This window comes from Tupaia chinensis, unplaced genomic scaffold (assembly GCF_000334495.1).
Source record: "Tupaia chinensis unplaced genomic scaffold, TupChi_1.0 Scaffold000135_1, whole genome shotgun sequence".
Lineage (NCBI taxonomy): Eukaryota > Metazoa > Chordata > Mammalia > Scandentia > Tupaiidae > Tupaia > Tupaia belangeri.
The window spans coordinates 410,280-422,559 of record NW_006159604.1 but is presented as its reverse complement, the minus strand read 5'-3'; the positions used below and the strand labels follow the sequence as shown (position 1 = coordinate 422,559).

Genomic DNA, 12,280 nt, shown 5'->3' with positions numbered 1-12,280 from the left:
TTTTGTTGGCATATAGTCATTGAAAGTATCCTCTAATGATATTTTGTATTTCTACTATGTCTGTTGTAATATTGCCTGTTTCATCACGTATTTGATTTATCTGGTTTCTTTCTTTCTTCTTCTTGATCAGTCTAGCCAACCGTGTGTCGATCTTGTTAATCTTTTCAAAGAATCAGCTTTTGTTTCCATTTGTTTTCTGTATGGTTCCTTTATTTTCTATTTCATTTATTTCTGCTCAAGCCTTTATTATTTCTTTTTCCTGGCATTTTAGGGGTTTGTTTTTGCTGTTTTTCCAATTCCCTGAGACATGATGTTAGGTTATCTATTCACCATCTTTCCATCCTTTTCTTATGCGCACTAATTGCTATGAATTTCCCTCTTATGACTGCTCTTGCCATGTCCCATATATTATGGACACCCGTGTACCTGTTATCATTTGTTTCCTTGAATTTTTTGATTTCAGACTTAATTTCTTCAGTAGTGAAGAAGTCATTCAGAAGTAAGTTGCTCAGTGTTCATCTGTTTGTGTATTTTCGGGGGTGTTTCTTGAAATTAATCTTGAGTTTAATTCCATCATGGTCAGAGAAGATGCTGGATATACTTTCTATGCTGTCGAATCTGTATAGGCTTGATTTGTGTCCTAACGTATGATCAATCTTTGAAAAGGTTCCATGCTGGTGTGAGAAAAATGTATATGTTGTGGACATAGGGTGGAAAGTTCTATAGATATCTGTCAAGCCCATTTGATTGATAGTATCATTTAAGTCCTCTATCTCTCTATTTATTTTCTGTCTAGTAGATATGTCTATAGGAGATAATGAGGTGTTGACATCTCCAACAATTATACTATTTCTCACTATCTCTCCTTTTAGCTCCAGCAGTCTTTCCTTCACATATTTAGGTACACCTGAGTTGGGTGCATAGATATTTATAAGTGTTATGTCTTCTTGCTACATTACCCATTTACTATAATATAATGCCCTTCTTGTCTCTTCTTACAGTCTTTGTCTTGAAATCTATTTTGTCTGAAATCAATATTGCTACTCCAGCCCTTTTTTGATTTCCATTTGCATGGAATATCTTTTTCCAGCCCTTTATTTTAGTCTATGCATGTCTTTATCCATAAGGTGAGTTTCTTGTAAGCAACAGATAGAGGGTTTCTGTCTTTTTATCCATTTGGCCAGTCTATGTCTCTTAATTGGAGAATTTAATCCATTGACAATCAATGTAATTATCGATATTTTCGTACCTGTTCCTATCAGTAAGTGAGTCATTTTCTTCGTTGCTTTTTGTTCTCGTATAACTGTCTCTCTGACTTTTTAGTTTTCCTGGTATAGCACTCCTTTCAGAGCCTCTTGTAGAGCTGGCCTGAAGTTGGTTAATTTAAATTTTAACTCCATTAAATTTTGTTTATCCGAGAATGTTTTTATGTTTTTTACCCATATGACAGATATTTGACTTTATTTCCCCATTCTTTCCTTGCCTGCATTGTTTGCACCGAGAGATTCAATGTTAGCCTGATGGGGTGGCCTTTGTAAGTAACTTGGTGTTTCCCTCTTGCCAACTTTAGTATCTTGCCTTTGTCTGTTGTTTTTGCCAGTCTGGTTCTGATGTGCCTTGGAGAGGATTGTCTTGGGTTGATTCTACTCGGAGTCCTATGTATTTCTTGAGTCTGGATATTTGAATGCCTCTCTAGGTTTGGAAAGTTTTCTTCCAGGATTTCATGGAATAAATTATCTAGGCCTTTATTATTTTCTTCCTCTTCTGGTATATCAGTTATCCAGATGTTGGTGCACTTGGTGGTATCTGGTTTTCCCCGTATATTATCCTCGTTTTTTGTGGTTGTTTTGTCAATCTTCTTGATACTTTTTTGTAGGTCAGATATTTTACCTTATACATTAGAGATTCAATCTTCTGCTTGATCTAACCTACTTTTAATACTTTCAAGGGAGGTTTTGATTCCTTGTATCACATTCTTCAACCCTAGAAGTTCCATCTGGTTCTTGTTTAAGGTATCTATTTCTTCTTTCAAATCATGAAAGGATTTCCTCATCTCCTGGAGTTCCTTGTGTCTGTTCTCTTCCATCTCAGTTAGTTTGTTCACTACAAATATTCAGAATTCCTTATCAGACATGTCCACGACATCCATTGTATTGACTGTGGGTGATGTAAGCTTGATGATTTCCCTTGGGGGAGAGGCCTTTTGTTGGTTGCTCGTACTTCTTGAGCCTCTGCGATTGTTCCTAGTCATTTGGTGATCTATATGCTGCTTCCGAACTTATTTAAGGTATCTCTGAGTGTTAAAATGTGTGCAGGATTAGAAAACTGATGATTTCTCTGGTGGTTGGCCTACCTGTTGCTCACCAGTACCATGTACTGTTGTCATTGGTCCTATGTGACCCAAAGTTCTCCCTGTTTCTAAGGCGTGGTGAGCCTCCAACTGACCTAATAATGGTGATCTATATGCTGCTTCCGAACTTATTTAAGGTATCTCTGAGTGTTAAAATGTGTGCAGGATTAGAAAACTGATGATTTCTCTGGTGGTTGGCCTACCTGTTGCTCACCAGTACCATGTACTGTTGTCATTGGTCCTATGTGACCCAAAGTTCTCCCTGTTTCTAAGGCGTGGTGAGCCTCCAACTGACCTAATAAGCAACACCTCAACAGCAAAGAAAAAAAAATAATCGTGCAGCACAAACACTCACTGTCCACTATCCAAAACACTAAAATTTAGAGAGTCCAAAGGCAAGTGGGGAAGGGGCAGAGGATGAATGATGTAAGTGCCTGCAGCCTCAGGCAGCCTGGTGTCCGGAACTGTTGGCTGGCTCAAACCATTTTCAGATGGGGTGGGGGGGGTGCAAGTTTGTCTTAAAGTCCCACAGAACCAACCTGAAGTCCAGAGAACAAGTAGCGGTAGGGATGCGCAATGGTCCTGGTCTAAGGGGCCTGCAGCTACAGGCAGCCTGGTGTCAGGAACTGCTGGCTGGCAGACAGGGTTAATATTTTGCTTTCTATCTCTGTCTCTCTCTATTTCTCTGGTGAGTGCATACACCCTATAGCAAAAATATCTTTAAAACAAAAGTATATAGTTTTATTAACTTCCTTTAATTCTTTCTTTGTGTTTTCTTTTAGCTCTTTGAGCATTTTTAAAAGTTTTCCAGAGGCACATGTGCTCACTGGATAGAGACAGACAGAGCGAGGGAAAGTGAGAAAGCATCCTCCATAGGGCATGATCTTATTGCAATCCCTTCTTCATTTCTCTCACCTTTTGGGATTTTGGACATGCATACACAACTAACTGGTGTGTTTTTCAAGCTACTAGGGCTAGTACTTGAACTAATGGACCTGGTAGATTCAAAAACAGTTAGCCATGTGGGATCCAGCCACCTTAACTACCAGACCATGGGCTAGCCTTCTCTGAGCATATTTAAGGCAGTTTTTTATTGTCTTTTTCTAGTAACTCTGATGTTAGGACCTTTCTTCCTAGCATTCTTCTTCTAGGACATTTTCTGCCCACTTTTTTTCTTCTTTTGAATGGGTCATGTTTTTCTGATTCTTTGTATGGCATACGATTTTTTTGTTGTTGAAAACTGGATATTTCAGAATAACAACTTCTCTCAGTGTTTGCAGACTGGACTTTCAGCCACAGGAATTCTTCACTAAATTGTGATCCTTGGGATTAGCCTGGGGTAAAAATCAGTGACTTCTAATGTCATTTCTGAGTAAGCATATTGCCTGAGCTTATATGTTGTTTTTAGGATTTCTACATAGACATAGATGGTTTTCAGTAGCTTTATATTTTCCCCCCAAAAAGGTCTCACTCCAACTTCTCCCCAGTACCTTAGATATATTTTTGTATGCCTCTCTACATAATCTCTTGTCCCAGGTCCTCCTATAGCTTTCATGAGCACATCCTGTTGCCTTTCTGCCTGAGTTCTGAACTGGGGGAAACAGAGTCAGTTCTTTAGGCAGACCCACAGCTTGTCAAAATACTGAGAATAACTATTGTCTAGGTTGAGGTAGGAAATTGAGAAATCGCCTGCTACCTCCTCCACACCAATACTATGCCACACTAGGGAGGTGATAGTGCAATGGCAAGTGAAACTTTTAATAAAATTCTCTACTATATCAAATGTGCCTTTTTCCTGATTGAGGATTCTCTTTGTTGTTGTAGAACTTCTAAAAGTTTCCAAACCTCCTATAATGTTATTCTAGCCTGAATAACATTCTCTTTTCTTTTTTTCCTCCTTTCTTCTTTTCTCTCTCCTGCTTCTCCCTTTTTCATTCTCCTTTCTCTCCCTCTTTCTTTTTCTTTCTTTTGTCTTTACTTCTTTCTTTTTTTTTCTTTCTCCATATTTCTTTGTGGTAATAAAGGCCTGGAACTTCCCAATATACCATTGCTAATGTCACTTTTTCCTTGTCTAGCTCTGAGAGAACAGAGACCTCAACTGTCATCCAGTATAGATAAAGCTGACATAAAACATGAAACAATACTTAATATTGAAAGCACTTTTAGTTATCTAATTCATCAAGGAAGTTATAAGTATATTCACATTGCTGTGAAAGAGCTGATTAATCAAGATGAAGACTGAAACACAGGTCAGGGTCCTTTGTCTCAATTTCCTTAAAGGAAACCAAAGGTTTTTTTTGGTTTTCTTCATGACAAAGGAAGAAATAATGAGAGAGTGAAGAAAAGAATTTTCTATAACTAAAAACATTGTGGTTTGTTGAGAGAACAAAAATGTATGTTTGAAAGGATTTTGAAAGGCAAAACATTTAATCAGGTTTTATATAAAGAAATTATAAGTCCTTTACCTAAATATTTTGTGAGAATATACATTATGTCTGACTGGAAAATATTTCCTCTCTTTAGTATTGTAAAATTCAAAACAGTTAATAAAGTACTATAGAGACCACAGCCATGAATGTAAGGGTTGGTGAGATTTAGGTAAAAGATTGCAGGATAATTGGTATGTTTGAAAAGGCTTGATGTAAAGTGGTTGAGTCTCTTTTGCATGATGGAGATGAATATTGTATTTGACTCAGGAATGTTTTCCCTATATAATGTTGTAAAACAAAAATAATGTAAATTTTCTCTTCAAGCAATACTCATCAGACATGCTAAAGGGTAACTAGCAGAATTGTCCAAGCCCAAACTATATGAAGTGGAAGCTAGACTGCTGGTATGAACAAATCCTCTTTGTGAGAGCCCTGCATGCATCACAGAATTATCTTCTGAGACTTTGGATTAAAGAATTTCTATCTGAGAGAGAATTCCTTGCTTGTTATTGGGTACTGAGACTGCATCAGTGATGAAAGGGCGTATGATAATGAAACCTGAAATATCCATGATGTCATCTCAGAGAATAATTTTAATAGTGATGGCAGTTTCCCTAAGAGACCCATAATAAAATGGAAATAATTTATATAGATCATGCTCCCCAGGGAATACAAAGAAGATACACAAGTAGGAAGTCTTTTTTCCTCTAGGATGACTTTGGAACTTTATGAGGTACTTCTGTATTCTATCATTACTTGAATACTTCCAACAAAGAGTTTCTTGATTTATGGATGGCAGTTCCAAAGTGAGCAACATCCTGACTGGAAGGTCATCACCCATAATTTATATAGATCATGCTCCCCAGGGAATACAAAGAAGATACACAAGTAGGAAGTCTTTTTTCCTCTAGGATGACTTTGGAACTTTATGAGGTACTTCTGTATTCTATCATTACTTGAATACTTCCAACAAAGAGTTTCTTGATTTATGGATGGCAGTTCCAAAGTGAGCAACATCCTGACTGGAAGGTCATCACCCTGATAGAAGGTAAAAATAAATCAAATCAGTGGACTAAATTGTGAGCTGTTTTCCGAGCAGTGGTGAAAGAATTAAATATTGGCAAAAGCCAATATTTGTTGGTTGGTTGGATGTTTTTTGCCATAGGGTGCAAGCCAGTATTTGTTGGTTGGTTGGATGTTTTTTGCCATAGGGTGCATGTGCTTGCCAGAGGGAGACAGAGAGAGAAAAAGTGATAAATCATCCCCTTAGGGGGTATGATCACACCACAATCCCTTGTTCTCCATTCTTCCCTTGGGATTCTGGGCACACTCACACATGTGCCTGGTATATTTTTCAAGCTGTCAGATCAAGGATTTGAACCTCAGAGTTTGTCATGTGGGATCCAGCACCTTAGCCACCATTTACTTGCTGGCTTTTTTGGTATTTGTTGTTGTTGTTGTTGTGTGTTTGTTTGTTTTATTGACTCGTGAAAAGTGACCAAAGGCTTGACCACATGGGCAAGAGATCTATGGAAACTTGGACAATTAAAGAGATGCTCATATGGAGTATGGCCCTATGGAAACCTGAGAGGTACACTAAAGAGTAGGACATGTTGATGCCCATCAGATAACCTCTCTACCAAATGTGAAATGTGCTGGTAAATAACAAGCAAATATCCCCACATGCTTACTTGAGGTGGCCATCTGGATCCATGAAAAAAAGTAGATACGTGTACAACAATGCAAAGATAGACTGAATCTAGGCATTATTAGTCTAAACTTTCTGAGAAACAAAATGCCAATAAAAACTTTTGTACCTGTCAGGAAAAGAGACAGAGACTATAGATAGCTAGATGTAGATTAACTGGTGGGAAGAGTCTAAACATAGTTGGCAAGTAAAACTGATGCTGGTAGCCATTGGAGGGCTAAAAATGGACCTTCACAGAAATGAATACTCTCTGGCCTGGCCTTGCCTATCTGATGGTAGATACAATTTTTCAGAGTTCTGTAAAGTAATCAATACAGAAAGATATTGCACCAATTTGAACCATAAAGTCATATTTCTTTAAGGAATATACTTTACAGCCCATAATGTCCAACAATGGGTAGAGAAGTACTTTGCTCATAATGAGAGTTTGATAGAGAATTGAAACAGGTGATTGAAACATTGGTTATATGAAGTGGTGAGAGACACAGAACTGAAGGGCTAATTTACATATCTTCATGAGTTCGTGCTCACACTCAATAGAAGAGAAACAAAGGGAGTATCCTCAATAAATAGATTATCCTGTTTTTCTATTCTCCCTGGGGAATAGGAAATGAGAGAAGATGCTGGTATATGACTAGACTTCCCCCCCCCCTTCCTCTATTCCACACATCAGCTCAACTTTCATTTTCCTAACTGATGGAGTGGTTGTATGAGCAGAGCTGAAACTACAACTGCCAGGAAAGAGATGATTATGAGACAAGAAATTGTACCTATATGCTTAAACTTTTAGAATGACTAAGGCCCAGATGGAGTGGGCTGTATCTTAACTCCACCTAGGAAAATTGGGGTTAAAAGTAAATTCAGCTGCCTTTCTTAAAGGTCAAAATGCCCACCAAGTCTGTATTGATGTAAGCCTACTTTATATAGATAATAGACTGAAGGAGAGGTACTTGATAAACTAGTGTTATCGCCTGTAATCTAAACCAACATGCTGTTCTTTTTTTTTTTTTTTTAAGTTTTTGTCATAGGACACTTGCACTCATAGGAGAGTAGAGAGACAGAAAGAGACAATGAGAGGGAACACAAGAAATAAGCCCCAGAGTGGGTAGCCATTCTGCAATTCCTTCTCCTCCATTCTCCTCCTGAGATTCTGGACATGCACACATACTTGCCCAGCATGATTTCCAAGCCATCACTCCCACTGTGCTTGGCCATGTGGGAGTCTAGTGCCTCAACTACTATGCCACCTGCTGGCCTCCCTATTGTTCATTGTAAAGTAGAAAAGTTTGAGAATAAATGGAGAGAAAAAAATAATAGCCAAGCTTTAAAGGATGAATAACTGGGTTACGTAATGAAGGAAATTAAATATTACATTAGTATACCAAAAGGGACTCAGAACAATGCACAGAATTATCTCTCAGCTCAATTATACCATATACCTGAAAAAGTGAAGCTGATTGTTTCTTGAGACTACTTCTGTGTATAGAAACTGACAAGATGGAATGAATGTTCACAAATTTGAGAGGCCTTGCCAGAGAGATATTGTCATACATTTTATACATTGGACTAATTTTCAGTGTCTGAATGGGACTCTAGTAACATGTCAATATTTTTTAGGGGCCAGCATGTGGCATGGTGGTTAAGGGAGCTGAACCCCCCCCCATGGCCAACTGCAGTTTGAGTCTTGAGTCCCGGACCTGGCAGCTTGCTTTCTCACTTTGTCTCTCTCTCTCTATCTCTCTGGTCAAATTAAAATAAAAAAATAAAGTTAAATAAAATAATTCTAAAAAAAAACATTTTTTAAAAGATTTAATAAGTATTGTCAAATGTGCTCAGCAAAATGTAATGTTCAATATTGATTAAGGTATCTTTGGTCAAATTCCTGAGGGCATAATATAGAATACATTTGGCCTTTGTACCTAGTTTCTGTCAGTGACTTTCTCTAAAACCTTTGGAATTTCCTGAGTGTTAATACTGATGCAAGAAAATTATGATGCAGGAAGTTGAGGTATGTGGGTCCAACACCCAATGCTTGAACAGCAGCAAACCTGATTCTTTGACTCACACTCATGAAGAATTAGAGATGTGGACAGAGAGAACGACTAGTCAAGTGAATCATTTATTAAGAGAAGGAAGATAGGGAGAGGGTCCTGGAAAAGAGGTTGCCAATGAAAAACTAAAGCGTGTGGTTTTTGTCTGTCGGAGGGGCTTTGTTCAGGCTTCTTGTTTTGATTTAGGTTTTTTTCAGCCTCTGAGAAATTGACCTTATGTAAGAAGAGGGAAGCAGTTTGCAGAAGGACTGGCTATGGTATTGAGAAACGACAGTTCATTGACAAACTTGGTGCTGTTCAAAAGGAGCTTGCAGGGAGTGAGATGTCTGCATGGAGTGTTGTTAGGATGGGGGAGTTGAGTCATGCTGTGAAATCCACAGTTGTTTTTTGTTGTTGTTGTTTTTCTTTTGATCCAGGTCTCAAATTAGAGACCTTCTCTGAGATGCAGTATGAAAAATCACAAACACTGGTAAAAATAGGAAAGAGAAGAAAGAGAAGTTTTCATAGAAAAGTGTAGATTTCTAATAAGAAAGAAATACACCCCCATGCCCAAAAGGCATGTAGATGGGCAGCTGCCAGAGAAGGACAACTGCACTAGGCATGAGGTTAAGTGCTACTTTTATCCAGAAGGCTGGTATTGAATATTTAGCAGGGGAAGATCTGTCATAGAACGTGGACTCCTTGTTTGGTTTTCTGGGTTTTTTCCTGTGCTTGTGCTTTTCTCTCAGATGAAGAATTTATCTAATCACACCTGGCCAGGGTGGTCTTTGAAGGAATGTGCATTTATATCTGAATACACTGCCCAATCAGTTTCTTACCGAAGTGGGAATCAAGGTGTTGTTGCCTTAGTGTCCCATCCCAGTGGTGAATTTTTGTGTATATATCTGGGGTGACAGAAAGGAAAATAACAACCTTCCCAGGGCCAAGAGCCAGGTGGAAAAAAGGGTGGAAATAGTGGGGTTTGAAGGAGGTTTGGTTACATTTTCTGATAGGTCATGATTAGTCAAACAAGCTGTAAAACATCTCTGATTGTTAAGAAGTTCTCTATACAAGCAAGTAGTCAATGAGAATACTTGATTTCTAGTGAGAGTAGTGAATGACCCTTCTCAAAAGTTGCCCAGAGTCAGGACCAGCTGTTGTTAAAGACTATGTTGCTGGACTCCCATGTAGTCGACTGTGGTTCAAGTCCTGGACCTGGTGGCTTAAACTCACACTGGGCGTGTGTTTGTGCACGCCCAAGATCCCAAGAGAAAGATGGAGGAGAAGGGATTGCGGCATGGCCGTTCCCCCGGGGGCTGACTTCTTGCTTTCTGTCTCTCTGTTTCTCTCTGTCTTTCTGGCGAGCGCACATGCCCTATAGGAAAAACCTCCCCCCAAATAAATAAATAAATAAATATAAATAAATAAATAAATTGGTCCTATCTTAATGAATCTGTGTCCATTTTCAACCATAGTGACACTTCCTTGGGGTCCCTGCCCTATTTGCCTATTCGTTGGGTTTAATTCCTGTCTCAGTACTACTTTTGTTATTCATAATGAGCCCCTTTGATAAATATTGAGTTAATATTAATGATGTCACTTAAGGTGGGACTCCTGTATAGCCTCAGGATTAACCCAGTCACCAGAAAGACAAAGTAATTAGAGGATTAGAGGGTTGGAATTTCACTGACTTCCATTGATCTCTGGGAAATAGAAGTGGGGCTAGCAATAAAATTCTATAAAAACTCTTGAACAAGATTTGATGAGCTTCTAGATTGCTAAATGTGTGGAAGTGCTGGGAGGATAGTGTGCCAGGAGAGAGCATGGAATCTCTGCATCCTTTATTGCCATACCTTGCTCTATCAATATTTTTATTTGACTCTTCATTTATATCCTTTATATCTTCTGTAGTAAATTGACAAATGTAGGTAAAGTATTTTACTGAGTTCTGTGGGTCACCTTATCAAATTATCAAAATCAAGGTGTGAGGCTATGGAAACCTCAATTTATAACTTGACAGTGAGAAGTACAAGTTTCAACCTGGCACTTGCAATTGGCATCTTGAAATGAAGGGCAGTGTTGTGAGACTGAGTCCTTAATCTGGAGGATCTGACATTATATCTAGGTAAATAGTGCCAAAATAGAATTGAATCACAAAATACCCAGTTGGTGTCTTTTCGAGAATTGCCTGATATGGGATAAAAATCCCACACATCTGGTCACAGTAGTGTTCTGTGGTGAGTATGAGAGCATTGTTCTTTCCCTTAAGAATAGAAGATGCTAATGATTCTACAAAAAAAGGAGAGGGCCAGTTGTTGGCATGGTGGATCCCACAGTTAGAGTCCTTGACTCAGTGGCTTGAAATACATGCCAGGCATATGCACATGCATGTCCAAAATCCTAAGAAGAGACTGAATGAGATGGATGATAAGGGGTTTTGTGTGGCCATCCCCCCTTTGGGGTGATCTCTCTCTCTCTCTCCACCCACTAGAGCAAACTTAAACAAACAAGTAAATAAAAACAAAAAAAGTTAGAACTAATAAATAAATTGAATTAAGCAAACTTGCAGGATATAAAAATGATTAGCATTACCAATTTGAGAAAATGCAAATCAAAGCTACAAAGTGGTATCACTTCACTCAAAAGAATAAAAAGGCAATCTAAGAAATGGGAGAAAATATTTACCAATCCTATATCAGATAAGGAATTAGTATTTAAAATATGTAAATAATACTTAAATCTCAATAACAAACACAACCTTGTTTAAAAATGAGTTAAAGAATAGATATTTCATCAAAGAAGACATACAAATAATAAACATGTAGGTAAAAAGATATTAAAGTCACTAGTCATCAAAGAAAAGCCAATCAAAGTGACAATCAGATATCACCTCACAGCTGTTAGGATGGCTATTAAAAAAAAAAAAAAGACACCAAGTGTTGGTAAGCATGTAGAGAAATTAGAGCCCTTGTACAATATTGTGGGATGGTAAAATTGTGTAACTGCTATGGAAAACAGAATGGAGATTCCCTCCAAAATTAAAACTAGCACTACCATATGATACAACAATCCCACTTCTAGGTATATACCTTTAAAAATTGAATTTAGGACCTTAAAGATAGATTTGTATACAGATACTCATCACAACAAACACTACTCACAATAACCAAGACATGAAAGCAAGTCAATTGTGCATGGGTGGATGAATAAATAAACAAGTTGTGGTATATATGGGGTCTTGGAAGACTTGATAGAAAATGCCCACTGTCTCCACTCCTTTTTAATATAGTACTGGAAGTCCTCGCCAACGCAATCAGAAAAGAGGAAAAAATAAAGGGCATTCGAATAGGAAAAGAAGAGGTGAAACTCTATTTGCAGACGACATGATTGTATACATAGAAGACCCAATGATCTCCATGAAAAAATTACTGGAAGTAATACATGATTACAGTAAAGTTGCAGGATATAAAATCAATATACAGAAGTCGATAGCATTTCTATATATGAATAACAGGCAGACTGAGATAGAACTGAAAAAAGTTATTCCATTTACCATAGCCACCAAAAGTATTTGATATTTAGGAATAAATCTAACCAAAGAAGTTAAAGACCTCCACAAGGAAAACTATGAGAAGCTAAAAAAAGAAATTGAAAATTACACAAAAAATGGAAGGACATCCCAAGTTCATGGATTGGAAGAATTAATATAATCAGAATGGCAATTCTACCCAAATTAATCTACATATTTAATGCAATGCCAATC

The 12,280-nt window shown here is 37.8% G+C and overlaps 1 pseudogene; it reads left to right on the top strand.

The window, feature by feature from the left end:
* Nucleotides 1-12,280, top strand: part of LOC102493478 (40S ribosomal protein S2-like) — a 73,689-nt pseudogene that overhangs the window by 30,745 nt on the left and 30,664 nt on the right.